The 18,052-nt window shown below is 41.8% G+C and overlaps 1 pseudogene across 1 annotated transcript; it reads left to right on the top strand.

The window, feature by feature from the left end:
• Positions 1 to 9,178: 9,178 nt before the first annotated feature.
• Positions 9,179 to 14,101, top strand: LOC311522615 (up-regulator of cell proliferation pseudogene; annotated as a pseudogene). The gene is made up of 2 exons: positions 9,179 to 9,194; positions 9,396 to 14,101. The product of its transcript is annotated as an up-regulator of cell proliferation pseudogene (transcript).
• The last annotated feature ends 3,951 nt before the right edge of the window (positions 14,102 to 18,052 follow it).

Genomic DNA, 18,052 nt, shown 5'->3' with positions numbered 1-18,052 from the left:
TACCCGTCAGAGACAGGACACTGGGGTAGATGGAGCTCAGGTCTGATCTAGTGTGGCAATTCTTATGGTTTGATATTCCCATAATTATAGAATCATAGAAATGTAGGGCTGAAAGTGAACTTGAGAGCTAATCAAGTCCAGCTCCTCCATGCTGAAGCAGGATCAAGTAAACCTAGACCATCCCTGACAGGTGTTTGTCCAACCTGTCCTTAAAAGCTTCCAGTAATGGGGATTCCAAAACCTCCTTTGGAAGCCTGTTCTAGAGCTTAACTTCCCTGAGATTTAGAAAGTTCCTAAATCTGCCTTGTTGAAGATCAAGCCCATTGCTTCTTCTCCTACCTTCAGTGGACATGGAGAACAATTGACCACCATTCTCTGAATAACAGCCCTTAACATATTTGAAGACTGTTATCAGGTCCCCCCTCTTTCCTAAAGATTAAACATACCTAGTTCCTTTTAACCTTCCCTCACAGATCAGGTTTTCTAAACCTTTAATCATGCAGTAACTCCTCACTTAACGTTGTAGTTATGTTCCTGAAAAATGCAAATTTAAGTGAAACAATGTTAAATTAATCCAATTTTCCCATATGATTTAATGTAAATGTGGGGGATTAGGTTCCAAGGAAATTTTTTTGAGGCGGACAAAAGGCATTATATACTGTACAGCACTGTACTGTGGTTGGGAAGTGCCCCTGGCTTACCCCACACAGGCACAGCCTGCTGCAGGCAAGGACACTAGGAAGCACCTTCGCAGCAGCAACGGCAGCTTCCCCGGAGAAGAACAGGTGCCAACTTTGCTGGGGGATGCTCCAGGCTGCCTCTTCCCATCCCCATCCCCACTCCACCCCATCCCCACCTCCTCTCAGGAGCACGCCGTGTCCCCGCTCCGCCCCCCCCCCCCCCGAATGTCCTAAATGCCATCATACAGCTGTTTGGTGGTGCTTAGCACTTTCTGGGATGGAGGGGGAGAAGCAGAGATGTGGCACTTCCCCGGTCCTCCCCTTCCCTCCCAGAAAGTCCTAAGCGCCGCCAAACAGCTGTTTGGTGGTGGGGAAAGCGCTCGGAGGATGCGGGAGAAGGCTGGGAAGAGGAACTTGTGCAATGCTCCCTTGTAAAATCACTGCTCTTCCACAGAATCTTGCAAGCAGTGGACAGAGCAGACAGCCAAACGACATTATAAGGGAGCATTGCACAACTTTAAACAAGCATGTTTCCTAATTGAGAAGTGACCTAACTTTGAAACAATGGAGGACGTTAAGTGAGGAGTTACTGTACTTGTTGCTCTCCTCTGGACTCTCTCCAATTTCTCCACATCTTTCTAAAGTGGGGCTCCCAGAATTGGACAAAGTACTCCAGCTGAGGCCTCACCAGTGCCGAGTGGAACAATTAGCTCCCATATCTCACATAAAGCATCCTGTTAATACACCTCAGAATGATTTTAGCTTTTTTTGCCACTGGATCACATTATTCACTCATATTCAATTTGTGATCCTTTATAACCCTCAGATCCTTTTTAGCAATACTACTGCTTAGCCAGTTATTCCCCATTTTGTAGCTGTGCATTTGAGTTTTCTTTCATAAGTGTAGTACTTTGCACTGTCTGAAATCAACAAGATGAAATTCAATAAAGACCAGTACTCTAATTTGTCAAGGTTGTTTTGAATTCTAATCCTGTCCTACAAAGTGTAACCCCTCCTAACTTGATGTCATCTGCAAATTTTATTAGCATACTTTCCACTCTATTATTATCCACATCATTAATGAAATTATTGAATAGTATCAGATCCAGCACTAGCCCCAGCAGGACCCCATTAGGTGCACCCACTTTATAGTAATTTCATCCAGACCACATGATTGTTTAATAATTTGTTCCAGTATTTTTCTAGGTATCAAAGTTTGACTGACTGGTCTATAATTCTGCAGGTCCTCGGTGTTCCCTTTTTTAAAGATAGATACTATGTTTGCCCTTCTCCAGTCCTCTGGGACCTTACCTGCCCTCCATGAGTTCCCAAAATAATGGCTAAGAGTTCCAAGATTGCTTCAGCTAGTTCCTTAGGTATCCAAGGATGAATTTTATCAGTCCCTGCCAACCTGAATACATCTGATCTATCTAAATATTTTTCACTTGTTCTTTCCCTATAATGCAACCAGGTCAATTAAATCTAACTCTGGCTACTTCACAAATCCATCATCTTGCTCTCATAAACAAACACTTTTCCTCTGATTTAATTATTTCAGAATTCATAGTTTGGATGAAATGGCTAGTGGGGAAGAGTCTTCAGAGGAAATTCCACCAACGTTGAAAATAAAGATTACAAATACTCTACGAAATGAGCCAGAGCATGAATGGGGTGAGACATACTTTCTGTTCTCAAAACTGAAAAATATGTGAAAAAATGCTGGAGAGTTTTGTGTGCATTCTGATGACATACTGGTTATTCTCTTGAACAACGCTGCCTCAAACTATATTATCCTATCTCCTGCCATATAGCTATTATCTAATACTCCAGGACTCGACTATAAACACCTTTTTCTCTGATATTGATAGCTGGCTTTTCCACTTCCTCTCATCTCAGTCTCCAACCTTCATTTTGAATTATTCTACCTTCCACATCAATGTCCCATGCACCCTCTTGCCTCCTAACTTCTCATCTTTATTTCTTCATTTGGTTTCCAACCCTGGATCAACTCACCATGATAACCACTCTCTTGACCTTATTTTCACTCAGCGCTGCTCCCTCTCTGATCTTTCCATAATTGAATTCTGTCTCTCCACCACATCACATCATCTCCTTTAATGTTACCCATTTGCCACATTCCCTGCTCATATCAGCCCTTAAGTGACTACCAGTTCATGAATTCTGTTTCATTAAGGTTCTTAAACTATGTCATGCATCATGCTCTTTGAGCACCCTGATTTCTCTGCAGCTCTCAGCACTCTTGTCCTACTACCTCTCTCCTCACATGGGAATATTAGGAACAAATGAACTATCATACCAGGTCAGTATGCAGTATTGTTGTAGCTGTGTCACTCCCAGGATATTAGAAAGACAAAATAGGTGAGGTGATATCTTTTATTGGACCAACTTCTGTTGGTGAGACAGTCAAACTTTTGAGCTCTTCCTCCGGTCTGGGAAAGGTACTCCGAGTGTCACAGAGTACCTTTCCTGGACCTGAAGAAGAGCTCCATGTAGCTTGAAAGCTTGTAACTCACACCAGGTCAGAGCAATGTTTTATCTAGTCTGGTACTCTGTGCCTGACACTGACCAGTACCAGTGCAAGAAAACCCATAATGAACAATTAATTAATATTCCATAGAAGTTTCTTTAACTCGAGGAAGCCTGCAAGGAGACTTAGGCTCCCAGGGACGAGATTTTCAAAGATACACCAATGGGAGTTAGGCGTTAACTTGCTAGCCACTTTTGAAATCCCAGTAGACACCTGTCTGCATCCTTAGGTGCCTAAACACCTTTAATAGCTGGCTCTATGATGCTTCTGAAAACAATCTGATATTTATTATTTCTGTAGATTTGTGCATCTTAAAAAGGCGCTTAATTATATACTGTAGGTGCCAGCAAATTTAACTTCACCTTAAAGAATGTATTCAGTTGTCATGAGATATTATTGAAGCCAAGAGCTTAGTTGGATTAAAAAATAAATTGTGGGGGCAAGGGGATTTCAAAAGTTTCTAGGATATGTGTACAGTGCATTCAGGAGGTGCAAATGCAACTCATGTAGACAGACCCAAGTTAGCTTTGATTGATCTAGCTCACTGAAAATGGCTGCACTGGCCAATTGGCTGAGTACGTAACCAGGATCCCGGGTGGGATAGTACTGAGGCAGCTAGACAGTTCTGCCACCTGTGCTACCATGGCTTCAAACGTCCTAAGATCTGTAGAACTCCACCTGGTTCAATGCATAAATATCTTGACAAGACTTACGAGGCTTAATGGGACCCCCAATACTTATAAGTTTTAGGAGCTTTGTACCACTAATCCACTACCTCCATGGATCTTGTATTTGTGGGCTCTATGTGATTGAGGGAGTTATATGGGAAAGAAGGACTAGGAGGGAGTATTGGTGGCAAAGAGTGGCCTTTGGTTGAGTGCAACTGGGTGCTAGAAAGAGCAGAGCAGGCTAGATAGGGGTATCTTAATAGAAGAAGCCATTCTAACTACAGTTGGGCTAGGCAGCTGCCGAGAGTGGCAGATTTGGCCTTGCCACCCATCTGACGTGATGGAGCAGCAGCCAGGACAAATATGTATGGTGTGGGAGACAGCATACTGAAGTGTTACTTAGTGTAACAGGTTGTCTTGAACAGCTTCTGCTTAGCAGCAGTTTAACACTGCACAAGAAGGCATTGCTTCCCTTCTTTCTATACCTGGGAACCTCCAGTGGTTCACATCAGTGGGACTCTCTTCTGAAGAACCATGGTATGTCTATCATGTTAAAAAGGCAGGGAAATGCTAATGGTTTCTCTCACTGTCTCTTCCTGCACCTCCCTCCCTGCCTAGACACCCATACCACTCAACAAGAGACCAGCTTCCTCCCATGTCCTCCTGTCTCACCCAACCAGATAGCCTCTGGTTTTTCAGCGGGAGGAGCTGCTAGAAGCAGAAGGTCCAAGTGGGGAGGAGGAGAAGAAAGTAATGGTGAAAAACTAGCACTTTCTCCTTCCTTTTCCTTCCAGTGAATCTTGTATGACTCATCTTGTATGGCTCATCTGCTCCTACAGACCACAGCAGGTTAATCAGATGAAGAAGGCACTCCCAGGCAACACATCAGTGTGCCTAGTGTTACTGCTTCCTTTATATCTTCTCCTCCTGCACCAGCTGAGCTGCTCCTAAATACTCCACAAACAACAAGGTGCTTAAGAACATATGAACAGTCCAGTGGTCCATCTCGCCAAGTGTCTTATCTTCTGACTGCAGGTGCCCCAGAGGGAATGAACAGAACAGGGCAATTTTTGAGTGATCCATCCCCTGTTGTCCATTCCCAGCTTCTGGCAGTCAGAGGCTAGGGACACCCAGAGCTCGGGGTTGAATCCCTAACCATCTAAAAGCCATTGATGGACCTATTCTCAATGAACTTATCTAATTCTTTTTTGAACCACGTTGTACTTTTTGCCTTCACAACATCTTTGGCAACAAATTCCACAGCTTGACTGTGTGTTGTGTGAAGAAGTACTGCCTTTTGTTTCTTTTAAACCTGGCCTCCTATTAATTTCATTGGGTGAACTCTGGTTTTTCTGTTATGTGAAGGAGTAAACAACACTTTCTTATTCATTTCCACATTGTTCAAGTTGTTATAGATCTCTATCATATCCTCTCTTAGTTGTCTCTTTTCCAAACTGAAAAGTCCCAGTCTTTTTAACCTCTCCTCATATAGAAGCTGACACATGCCCTTAATAATTTTTGTTGCCCTTCTCTGCACCTTTTCCAATTCTAATATATCTTTTTTTGAGGTGAGGCAACTAGAACTGCATGCAATAATCAAAGGTGCGGGCATACCATGGATTTATATTGTGGCATTATGATATTTTCTCTCTTATTATCTATCCCTTTCCTAATGGTTCCCAACATTGTTAGCTTTTTTGACTGCCACTGCACATTGAGGGGATGCTTTCAAAGAACTATCCACTAAGACTCTAAGATTCCCTAGTTTGTTAAGATTCTCATTAACAAACTAGGGAAATACAATCTAGATGCAGCTACTATAAAGTGAGTGCATAAATGGTTAGATAACCATTCCCAGAGAGTAGTTATCAATGGTTCACAGTCAGGCTGGAAGTACGTAACGAGCGGGGTTCCAAAGGGATCAGTTCTGGGTCCGGTTCTTTTCAATGTCTTCATCAACTATTTAGACAATGGCATAGAGGGTACACTTATAAAGTTTGCAGATGATACCAAGCTGGGAGGGGTTGCAAGTGCTTTGGAGGATAGGATGAAAATTCAAAATGATCTGGACAAACTGGAGAAATGGTCTGAGGTAAACAGGATGATATTCAATAAGGACAAATACAAAGTACTCCACTTAGGAAGGAACAATCAGTTACACACATACTGAATGGGAAATGACCACGTACTGCAGAAAGGGATCTAGGAGTCACAGTGGACCACAAGCTAAATATGAGTCAACAGTGTGACACTGTTGCAAAAAAAGCAAACATCATTCTGGGATGTATTAGCAGGAGTGTTGTAAGCAAGACATGAGAAGTAATTCTTCCACTCTACTCCATGCTGATTAGGCCTCAACTGGAGTATTGTGTCCAGTTCTGGGTGCCACATTTTAGGAAAGATGTGGAAAAATTTGAGAAAGTCCAGAGAAGAGCAACAAAAATGATGAAAGGTCTAGAAAACATGAGCTATGGGGGAAGATTAAAAGAATGAGGTTTGTTTAGTCTGGAAAAGAGAAGACTGAGCGGGGGGGCATGATAACAGTTTTCGAGTATCTAAAAGGTTGTTACAAGGAGGAGGCAGAAAAATTGTTCTCCTTAGCCTCTGATGATAAAACAAGAAGCAATGGGCTTAAATTGCAGCAAGGGCGGTTTAGGTTGGACATTAGGAAAAACTTCCTAACTGTCAGGGTGGTTAAGCACTGGGATAAATTGCCTAGGGAGGTTGTGGAATCTCCATCATTGGAACTTTTTAAGAGCAGGTTAGACAAACACCTGTCAGGGATGGTCTAGATGGTGCTGGTCCTGCCATGAGTGCAGGGGACTGGACTTGATGGCCTCTCGAGGTCCCTTCCAGTCCTGTGAGTCTAAGATTCTAAGATCTCTTTCTTGAGTGATAATAGGTAATTTAGACCCCATCATTTTGTCTGTATAGTTGGGATTATATTTTTCATTGTGCATTAGTTTGTATTTATCAACTTTGAATTTCATCCACTGTTTTGTTGCTCAGTCACCCAGTTCTGTGGGATCCTGTTGTAAGTGCAACAGTTATCTTTGGACTTAATTATCTTGAGTAATTTTGTTTTATCTGAAAACTTTGCCACCTCACTGTTTACCCCTTTTTTCAACTCATTTATAAATATGTTTAACAGCACTGGTCCCAATACAGATCCCAGGGGACACCACTATTTACCTCTCTCCATTTGGAAAATTAACCATTCATTCCTACCCTCTGTTTCCTATCTTTTAACCAGTTATTGATCCATGATAGAGATCCTACCCTCTTATCCCACGAAGGCTTACTTTCTTTAAGGGCCTTTGGTGAAAGACCTTGTCAAAGGCTTTCTGAAAATCTAAATACACTATATTCACTGGATCCCCCTTTTCCACATACTTGTTGACCCCCTCAAAGAATTCTAGTAGATTGGTAAGGCATGATTTTCCTTTACAGAAACTATGTTGACTCTTCCCCAACAAATCGTGTTCATCTAGGTGTCTGATAATTCTTTTATTTCCTATAGTTTCAACCAGTTTGCCGGGTACTGAGGTTAGGCTTACCAGCTTGTAATTGTCGGGATCACCTCTGGATCATCATCATTTTAATCACCATCATTAAAAAAATGATGTCACATTAACTATCCTCCAGTCATCTGGTACAGAAGCTGATTTAAGTTATAGATTACATACCACACTTGATAGTTCTGCAATTTTATATTTGGCTATGTCTACACTACCACTTATGTCGGTATAACTTCTATTGCTCAGGTTGTGAATAAGCTCCCCCCACCCCCAGGTAACATAAGTTACACCAACATAAGCGCAGGTCCTCTGCAATGAAGACTGATGCAAAGAATTCATTAAGTTTCTCTGCATTGGCCTTATCTCTCTGAAGTGCTCGTTCAGCATCTCCATCGTCCAGTGGCCCCACTGGTTGTTTGGCAGGTGGTCTATTTCTGATGTACTTTAAAATATTTTTGCTTTAGTTTTTGAGTCTTGGGAGGAAAGGGTGACATAGAAGAAGAATGATAGGAGCATGAGGGGCTTGCCAGGAGCTGTGAGCCACACAGAATTGTCATAGGGCATCAGGAGGCCTTCAGGGACCAGGGGCTGGGCTGCAGGGGAGAAGGCTGGGGAGATATTTCCCCAAAACCCTCCTGAGACCTGTAGAAGCTATTAACCCTCAGTATCTTTAGTAGTCTTCTCAGGTACTTAGACCTGCACGAGTGTTATGAAGTCTGTGAACCTTTTAGGGGAATAAATTCATTTTTTGTTCTGTTGACAATTCACCCCCATGACAGGAATTATTATTTTTTTGTCTTTGCAAGGAAAAGGGTAGGAACTTACTTGTTTTTAAATACAAAGTTAGGTCTTCAGAACCCCTTTGATATTATATACTTAGCTAGTAGGTACTAACATACCATAGCTACATTTTAAAATTTGACTTTGATCAACCAAAGTTCTAGAACACTAGATCTCAGGTAGTGGAGACCAGGAAAGGAGGGTTGTTTCTCTCCTTCTTTCTGAAGCTGTTGTGGTTTTGGCCATTCTAGTGATCAGGATGTCAGAATTCAAGAACCACTCCCTCAAGTCACTTCAGAGTTAACAGACTATACTACTTTATGCCCAGACCAAAACCTATGAATTTGGAGACCAAATGACGATTTTTTGGTGGATTTTAGAAAGGGTGTGTGTGTGTGTGTGTGGAGGAGGCACAGAATCCAGCCTATATTTGATGTTTAATTACAACCTTAACTATGGAATGATTCATTATTCCATAACGAGGTCTTCAGGTTGATTATACGTTGTGTAATAAAGTGTTTTGTTTTATACATTTTAAATTTGCTGCCTTTCAGTTTATTTAACCATCCCCATTTTTCTTGTATTATGAGAAAGGGTGAATAAAAGTGCCTGAACTACCTTCTCTACAACAGGAACTATTTTCCATCCCATTATTATTAAATATTTAAATTACTAAAGTGCCCAAAGGTCACTATAGCGATTGGAGCCTCATTGCGCTGAACACTGTACAAGCATATAAAAGAGACAATCCCTGCACTGAATTACTTTCTATCATGTCTCCTTTTATTCACCTCCTCTCTAAAGCACACAAGCTTCATCTTTTCAACCTCTCTTGACATGGAAGTTTTCCCATGCAGCTTTGTGAAAAGGTAACATAAAACCAGTGAATGATTAAATGACAAGGTTATCAGAGATATAAAAATTACACAGTTTCATATTTTTAAAAAAATCTTCCATGGGCAATTCTTCAGATATACTGGGGATATGGAGAACACCATATGTACACCCTAATAATTGTAGGTCACTTTAAATATGGGTGCTAGTGGCAACCATTAAGCAACTTTAAATATAGCTGGCATTTACAAGCTAATGGTATATATAATCCTTAAGTAACAACCACATTGTCAAAATAAAAATGTGTAAAAAATGTATGCATAACAAATTATTCTGAAATTAATTTTCATGTCTTAACATATTTCAGTAGAAAGAAGAGCATTTCAGAACATCCTCTCCAAGTTAAACCTGGAGCAGCACAAAAGCAAGAAGCTCAGACTTAGGGATGTCCTGGAAATCAGGTTGGAAAGTCTACAGAACTGGACTCCTCAGACTTTAGGAGATTTACCATGGCATTTCCTGAGGAAGGTCATGGCTTTGAATGGGACGGCCAGAAACACAAGTCTAGTGCAGATGGTATCTGATGATCAAGGAACCAATGAGGATGAAGAAGATATGGATATTGATGATATTTTCACTGTTCTGAACACTGACACTAATGATTCTCTGCACCCCCTCGATGTTCTCTGTGCCATTCTGGGTTGCTCAGACAGTTTCCTACAACAGAAAATCCTGTCAAAAATGTCCATGTGCCAGTTTGCCCTCCCTCTGCTACTGCCTGCCCTCGACACCCCGACATGCACCCTAATGCTGTGGGCCATGAGGGACATTGTGAGGAAGTGGAGGCCGCACTCCTTGGCAGAGAGCACAGGGTTCAGAGAGGAGAGCCTGGTGCTCACAAAAATGCCAACCATTTCCTTTGTGCAGATGGGGAGCTGCAGCTTCTCCAAGTCTAAACTTCTCAATGAGCTACTCAGCTCCTCCCAGCAGCACCAGGATTTCTTTGTCCATCGGGACATGGAGTCTGGGAACATCCCTCGGGAAATCGCCAATGGACTGGTAGAGATTTCCTGGTATTTTCCTAGAGGAAGGGAAAATTCAGATATCTTTCCAGAAGCCATTGCGGTTACAAATCTGCGTGGAGACATTGAGTCTCACGGTCTACAATTTCGCTTTTTAACAGAGGTCTCAACAGCAGTGTTCATAGTTACTGACAGAGTCAGTGAAAGAGAATATAAACTGTTATCCTCTCTGAAAGCATCAACAACTAAATACTACTTCATCCTCAAGGCCCAACCTGGGAAACACAGTGAAACCCTGGAATTCCTGAATAAATTAGCCCCAATGCTAAAACTGAATAGATCACAACTACTGGTGAAAGACAGGACCAGCAATAAGATAGCTTTTCTTAAATCACTGCAATCCACTATAGGGAGCATAATGAACTCTTCTCCCAAGACAGTGAGTATTGAAGACATGGTTGTGACAGCCCAAGAATTAAAAATCCTGATAGATGAGGACTGTGAGGAATGTCAGAATGCAAGAAAGTGTTCTAAAGAAATAACTAAGGAGGTAAAAGATTTGCCAAAGTACAGGAGTGAAATGCTGAAGCTCCAAGGAGATCTATGGAAAAACCTGGCTAAGGTGGAAAAAGAACTGTGCCGTATGAAACGGCAATCGAACACCCCCACAGAGAAATATAAATCTCAGCTGAGAGAGGAATTATTGGCGTTAAGAACACAGCAGAATCAATTCAACCTGACTCATAGTTTGAGTAAGTTTCTTCATGGGATAGGGTTAGAGTTACTTCCAGTGGAGAGACATTACTTCCTGAACTGGATGAAATTTGACCTGGATTGTATATCTAGGGAGAATCTTTCTAAACTATGGGCTGAATATAAATCAAAATGTGAACCATTAGGAGATAACCTCAAGGAAGATGCCAGTACCTTAGGTGTTGAACATTTCATTCGTGAGTTAGGGCAGTTTTATGAAGCAGAGTGCTCAATGGGGAAAAAAGGAATCAAGGCAGAAAAGCAAAGGCAGTTCCTCCATGTCCCAGGCATAGCAGCTGACCTGATGCTGGAAGGGTTTCCCATGGAGCTCATCGATGGAGATGCATCCAACATCCCACTGCAGTGGGTAACAGATGTTCTGACTGAGCTCCATGCCAAGCTGGGGGGAAGGTCCAGAATGCTGGTTCTATCGGTGCTGGGAGTGCAGAGCACTGGGAAATCCACCCTCCTCAACACCATGTTCGGCCTGCAGTTTGCAGTGAGCAGTGGCCGATGCACAAAAGGAGCCTTCATGTCACTCATTAAAGTGGCAGAGAACTTTCAGCAGGAACTGGGTTGTGATTTCATTCTGGTGATAGATGCAGAAGGTTTGAAAGCCCCTGAACTGGCCAAACAAGAGGATAGTTATGAACATGACAATGAGCTGGCCACCCTGGTGATTGGACTGAGTGACATAACGATTGTTAACTTGGCCATGGAGAATGCCACTGAAATGAAGGATGTTCTGCAAATTGTGGTCCATGCCTTTCTCAGAATGGAAGAAATAGGACAAAAGCGTAATTGCCAATTTGTGCATCAGAATGTCAGTGATGTGTCTGCTTATAAACAAAACATGCGGGACAGGAAACACCTCCTGGAACAGCTGAACGAAATGACCAAAGCTGCAGCAAAGATGGAAAAACTAAGCAGGGAAATGACATTTTCTGATATTATGGAGTATGAGCCAGAAAAACACAATTGGTACATCCCTGGCCTGTGGCATGGAGTCCCTCCCATGGCTCCAGTGAATATAGGATACAGTGAAAGTGTGTGCGAATTAAAGAAATATCTGTATGAATTAATGAAATGTTCAGACAACAGAGCTCCCAAAGACATTCCTCAATTTATCGAATGGGTGAAGAGTCTATGGCATGCTATAAAACACGAGAACTTCATCTTCAGCTTCAGAAACAGCCTCATAGCTGAGGCCTACAACCGGCTGTCTGCCAAGTATGCAGAGTGGGAGTGGGGTTTCCGCAAGAAAATGCATCTCTGGGTATTAGAAAAAGAAACTCTAATTCATAATCATACCCCTGATGAACTGCATGTTGGTACCTTAAAAGTTGAGATGCAGGAGAAGTTACTGTGTGGTGAACAAAGGATCTTGAATAATTTACAACAGTATTTTGAAAGTCGAGCAACAAATCTTCACTTGATAGAAAAGTATGCAGAAGATTTCACCAGGAGTGCAAAAAGCCTCAAAGAAGAACTTGAACGTTATTCCATGTATAAGTGTGAGGAAACCATTCACATTAAAGAAGGCCAACACAAGATAGACAATATCCTGACTGAATGTATGAAACAAATTGAAGGGAAAGTTGGCAAGATTTTGGAAGATCATGGGAAGAGGGAATGTGAATTAAACAATAAAGAAGTGGAAGCAGAATTTGAAAAAATGTGGAAAAAATCATTAAGAGAGTTAAACCCTTTCTCTTTACCAAAATGTGACATTTATCAGGATGTGGAGTTCCAGCTGAGAAGGGACCTGGGGAATCGTGGAAGTGCAGTGAATAAGAAGCTACAAGAAGCAGGAAACTTGTTGAATTATAAAATGAATTCTTTCAAGATGAAAGAGGAATATATAGACACACGTGGTTTGAAAACCAGAAGAAAAGGTTTGACACAGGAACTCCGCTATAAAGCAGAGGAACTTGTCAAATCCTTAATGGACCAGTGCAGAAGTTATGGTGAAAAAATTGTAAATTCCAAACTCGGCTATCATGAAACCTATTGCAGAGAATTGTTGTACATGATCAATGAGAGGCTCCAACAGGAGGATGTTTCAAAACTTCATACTAGCGGTCTCTTTGAAGTTGATCTGAAGCTTCACATTTTGGGGGAAGTGGCTCATGCATTTCAGAAAATGCACGAAGATTTTGTCAATGAAAATGATCCTCAGAAACATCTGCAGAAACAGAAACCTCACTATCTCTCAAGATTTAGAGACCTTTACTTGCACAAGGAGGATGCCTGCCAAAGAAGGGCCAAGGATTTCTGTGATCAGTGTCTGAGACCTGCCCTGCTAGACTATGTCAACAAGAGACTAGGGATAGAGATAGTGGAAGACTTTCTCAGGAGGGGACAGTCCACTGAATACAACAACCGGAGCTCCTTCCAGTTCACTATGCAGAAGAAGCTGCTGAAGCAGATGAATTTCAGTAACTATGTGAAATATATTAAAAGCTATGAAGTGTTTGTCAAAACATGGGTATGGAGATGCCTGCTAGATCACTATAGACAGACAGACAGTTTGGAAGATTTGGAAAGAGAAAGTCTGTCCAAAATAATAAAAAAAGTCATGGAGGCTCTAGAAAACTCCAGAATAAAAAAGATTGACACAGTTTCTGCCTTTTTAGACAACTTTTGTCAATTGCTGCAGATGGACCTGATCATATCTAAGGAAAATTTAATTGGGATACGGTTTATAAACACAGAAAATACGGATGAGTTCTCTGCTTTTATTCGGTCTTTTCTTCCTAATCTGGAAAAGGAAATCTTAGTTCAATTTAAAAGTTTGGAAATGGAGACTAAACTCTCACAGCTGTCGTTGAAGCCCCAGGATGAAATCTATAAGCGAATGTTTGGCTGTGGGAAGCAGTGTCCATTCTGTAAAGTCCCCTGTGAAGCAGGAGGTACTGACCATAAAGAACACTTTGCAACTGTACATCGGCCTAAAGGATTATGGCATGATGGAAGTAACAACACACAAAGGCTTGAACATTCCTCATGTTCTGAAGATGTGGTTTCAAATGAGAAATTTAGAAATTCAGACACACAATGGAAACCTCATCCCTACAAAGATTATCGCTGCTATTACCCAGACTGGTGCATTCAGCCAGATCCCAGCCTCAGTGCTTCCAATTACTGGAAGTTTGTGTTTAAGGAGTTCAATGAACAGTTTGCTAAAGAGTATGATGTTGAACCAGCTGATCTCCCAAGAGACTGGGGGGAAATAACCAAAGAGCACGCACTGGAGAGCCTGGAGGAAGTCTTCAATATGAAAAAGCCAATATACTGAGAGCCTGTTTAAATGGGATGTATATGCTGGTACACCTACAACAGTGAAATATATTTCCTACAGAGTATTTAAACAGCATGTGAGAAAACTCAATTTGAGTTTGCAGCTTCCAAATGGAGCTCAATAGAAACACAAAGGGTTTTTTTCATGACAATTTGTTCTACAAACAACAAGTAAAGCATTCAAAATTGGGATTTCTGAACTCATCGAATTACCTTAGATACATCTAGAAAATTTGTCTTCGGCAGCCGAGTTTCAGTGGAAGAAACTGTCATCTGGCGCCCAGAGAAGTGCTCCAATTGTGATGTTAGCCCCAGGAATAGATAATTTATCCACTTGTGCTACATCAAGGTATAAAAACACATTTTAATATTAGTATAACCTGGGTAATCTCCAGACAAAATAATATACAAACAGGGCCCACACGGTACCTAAGTGGGGCCTAATGATTTCACTTTGCACTATTTGTACTGGTACTGGCCCTAGATGCAGGCCCTGAGCTCTCTGTGTAGGACTATTCCCTACTATCATCTTGTGGTGTGCTAACTACCTATCCCAAAGGGGGCAAAGAACAAGAGACAAGGCATGGAGTGAATAGATGTTGTACTCTCATTTAAATGGTGTCCAGTGTCAGATATTCTGACTATAGGGTGAAACTGTGTCCCAGGTTCCCACAGCAGCAAAACCCACACAATCCCCTTTTTTTTTTCCCTAATATTTTAAGACAGATTTTTCAAATTGCTTGAAATGCACACTAGGTTTGTCATGGTGCAATTCCTACAATATTATGAAAGCTTTTCTAGATTTTTCTATATATACTATATCTGTGTGTTTTATTTTCCAGTTACACAAAGGAAGCCATGGGTTAATCAGTCTATTTGTGCATTTACAGTTAAAAATAAAATTCTAAAATGCTATGTTTGGTTGTTGTTTGATCTTCTGTACAGTTCCCAGGTGGCTTTTTCCAAGGTCCTAAAATCAAAGAATCACAGAAATGCAGGGCTGGAATGGACCTTGAGGAACCATCAAGTCTATCAAGTCCTGCGAAGACAGGACTGGATCAAGTAGACTATCCCTCACAGGTGTTTGTCCAGACTGTTCTTAAAAACCTCCAAGGATCGGGATCCCACAAACTTCCTATTCCAGAGCTTAACTACTCTTAGACTTAGAAAGTTTTTCCTAATATCTAGCCTAAATCTCCCTTGCTACAGATTAAGCCCATTATTTCTTGTCCTACCTTCAGTGGACATGTAAAACAAATGGTCACAGTCCTCTTTGTAACAGCCCTTAACATATTTGAAAACTGTCATGAGGTCCTCCTTCAGTCTTCTTTTCTCAAAACTAAGTATGCCCAGTTATTTTAACTTCCCTCATATGTCAGGATTTCTAAACCTTTGATCATTTTTGTTGCTCTCCTCTGGATTCTATCTCTCCCAAAACTGAGCACAGTACTCCAGCTGAGGCCTCACTAATGCCAAGTAGAGCAGCATACAATACCCTTGTTAATACACCCCAGAATATTAGCCATTTTTTTTGGAACTGCATCACGTTGTTGACTCATATTCTATTTGTGATCCACTATAACCCCCAGATCCTTTTCATCAGTTGTAATGCTTACACAGTTATTGCCCATTTGTAGTTATGCATTTGATTTTTCCTTCCTAAGTGAAGTACTTTGCACTTATCTTTATTGAATTTCATCTTGTTCAAGTCAGACCAATTCTCCAATTAATCAAAGTGATTTTGAATTTTAAACCTCCCCTCCAAAGTGCTTGGAACCCATCCCATTTGCCAATTTTAAGAGCATACTCTCCATTCCATTATCCAAGTCATAGAATCATAGAATTATAGAATATCAGGGTTGGAAGGGACCCCAGAAGGTCATCTAGTCCAACCCCCTGCTCAAAGCAGGACCAATTCCCAGTTAAATAATCCCAGCCAGGGCTTTGTCAAGCCTGACCTTAAAAACCTCTAAGGAAGGAGATTCTACCACCTCCCTAGGTAACGCATTCCAGTGTTTCACTACCCTCTTAGTGAAAAAGTTTTTCCTAATATCCAATCTAAACCTCCCCCACTGCAACTTGAGACCATTACTCCTCGTTCTGTCATCTGCTACCATTGAGAACAGTCTAGAGCCATCCTCTTTGGAACCCCCTTTCAGGTAGTTGAAAGCAGCTATCAAATCCCCCCTCATTCTTCTCTTCTGCAGGCTAAACAATCCCAGCTCCCTCAGCCTCTCCTCATAACTCATGTGTTCCAGTCCCCTAATCATTTTTGTTGCCCTTCACTGGACTCTCTCCAATTTATCCACATCCTTCTTGAAGTGTGGGGCCCAAAACTGGACACAGTACTCCAGATGAGGCCTCACCAATGTCGAATACAGGGGAACGATCACGTCCCTCGATCTGCTCGCTATGCCCCTACTTATACATCCCAAAATGCCATTGGCCTTCTTGGCAACAAGGGCACACTGCTGACTCATATCCAGCTTCTCGTCCACTGTCACCCCTAGGTCCTTTTCCGCAGAACTGCTGCCTAGCCATTCGGTCCCTAGTCTGTAGCTGTGCATTGGGTTCTTCCGTCCTAAGTGCAGGACCCTGCACTTATCCTTATTGAACCTCATCAGATTCCTTTTGGCCCAATCTTCCAATTGGTCTAGGTCCTTCTGTATCCTATCCCTCCCCTCCAGCGTATCTACCACTCCTCCCAGTTTAGTATCATCCGCAAATTTGCTGAGAGTGCAATCCACACCATCCTCCAGATCATTTATGAAGATATTGAATAAAACCGGCCCCAGGACCGACCCTTGGGGCACTCCACTTGATACCGGCTGCCAACTAGACATGGAGCCATTGATCACTACCCGTTGAGCCCGACAATCTAGCCAGCTTTCTACCCACCTTATAGTGCAGTATAGTGGTCTTATAGTCATTAATGAAAATATTGAATAGTACCAAACCGAGGACTGACCACTGCATGACCCCACTAGATACGTCCTCCCAGTTTGACAGCAAAGTATAACAACTCTTTGAGCATAAAGAATAGTTGTGTGTAGACTAGCCCATAAACTATACTACAATAAGCCACTCAAATTTAAAAATGTTTAGTCCCACACTTGCTCTAATTTAATTAAATCAGTTTAAAAACACACATTTAGTTAAACTGGTTCCAATGTGGCTGTAGGCAAGTCTTCATTTCCAATGTACTATAGCGGAGAAAGCTGTGGAGAGGAGGCTCACATGCACATACTTACCCCTATAAATCAATGCCATGGAGCTCTTGTTTAATTAATCTGGGGACATGGGCCGTTCACTGGAGCTGGAATAAGAACTGGAAGCTCCCTGCCAGAAGAAAAAAGAGTGATCATTAATCTGAAGCTAAATGCAAAACCCTCTTCCCCAAAACTTTCCTCCAACAGTATCCTTAATCTCACAGATTCATTAAAATAAAACAAAAAGCCCAAAGTTTCTAAGCCTCACTTTGGGGTCCTATTAGCACTATGAAGCTCAGTTGTATTTGAAAATGTGACCGAGCTATAAGTGGCAAGGACAGGATAATACTGTCCATTTTTTAACTAGTGGAAGGTGCTCAGATATTATGGTGATGGCCAGAATAAATACAATTCCAATAACAATTTATTTTAAGGAAACAGCCATTAAGGAAACCTGGTTGGTCAGTGATTTAGGGTGGGCTGTTCCCACAGATGCCCCCAGCACATCACACAGTCAGACAGTACCATAGAGATAGAGGGATACCCAGCTCACCTTGAGGAAAGGGGCTGCTGGTGCAGTGGATACATTCCATGGAGATCTGAGCCATATGGACTCTCAGAGAGGGGCCCAGGCACAATGGGACACAGGTCAATCACCACAGAGGCAGGAGCAGTGAATGAGTTGTTGGAGTAAATAGCTAAACCTCAACCTCAGGAGTGGGATTTTTCTCAGCTACAGG

This window comes from Lepidochelys olivacea (genome assembly GCF_965140295.1).
Source record: "Lepidochelys olivacea isolate rLepOli2 genome assembly, chromosome: 6".
NCBI classification, from domain to species: Eukaryota; Metazoa; Chordata; order Testudines; family Cheloniidae; genus Lepidochelys; species Lepidochelys olivacea.
The sequence above is the reverse complement of the archived record's forward strand: the minus strand, read 5'-3'. Positions and strand labels throughout refer to the sequence as shown.